Source organism: Octodon degus, unplaced genomic scaffold (assembly GCF_000260255.1).
Source record: "Octodon degus isolate 3935 unplaced genomic scaffold, OctDeg1.0 scaffold00097, whole genome shotgun sequence".
NCBI lineage: Eukaryota > Metazoa > Chordata > Mammalia > Rodentia > Octodontidae > Octodon > Octodon degus.
The window spans coordinates 10683864-10684721 of NW_004524673.1; positions in this window are offsets into that span (position 1 = coordinate 10683864).

Here is an 858-nt window from a genome sequence, read left to right on the forward strand (position 1 = left end):
CTATGCTAAAGTCAAAATGGATTAAAGATCTAAAAATTAAAGAAGAGACACTGAATCTCCTGGAAGAGAAAGTAGGAGAAACTCTTGAGGCTTAAAAAAAAAAAAGAAAGAAATTAGGAGAAACTCTTGAAGACATAGGGGTGGGCAAAGAATTCATAAACAAATCAAATTTCATGGGAAATACTTGAAAGAATTAACAACTAGAATCTGCTCTTAATGAGAAGTTTTTCACGTCAAAAGAAATTACTAAAAAAGTGAAAAGGCAACCTAAAAATTTGGATAAAATCATGACAAATAAGTACTCAGTCAAAGGTATGCTCTATAGAATTTATAAAGAACTAAAAAACACTAGGGCACCAAAATTGAAAGACCCAATCCAGAAATGGGCATCTGAGAGGAATACATGCTTCACAGAGGATGAAATTAAAGAAGCAAATAAATATATGAAAAAATGCTCCACATTACTTGCCATCTGCAAAATGCAAATTAAAACAACATTGAGATATCCTCTCACCCCAGAAAGAATGGCTATCATAAAGGAATCACCCAATAACAAATGTTGCAGAGGCTGTGGGGAAGAGGAACCCTTCTGCAGTGATGGTAGTAATGTAGACTCATGCAACTGTTATGGAAATCAGTATGGAGACTCCTTAGAACAGTTGGACTGGAAATCCCATTTCAACCAGCTTTTCCTCTACTTGGAATTTTCCCAGAGGATCTGAAAACATCATATCATAGTGATATATGTGTGCCTATGTTTAGAGCAGCACAATTTGTGATAGCCAAATCTTGGAAATAACCAAGATGCCCATCACCTGAGGAATGGTTGAAAAAGATGTGGTATTTTTACACAATGGA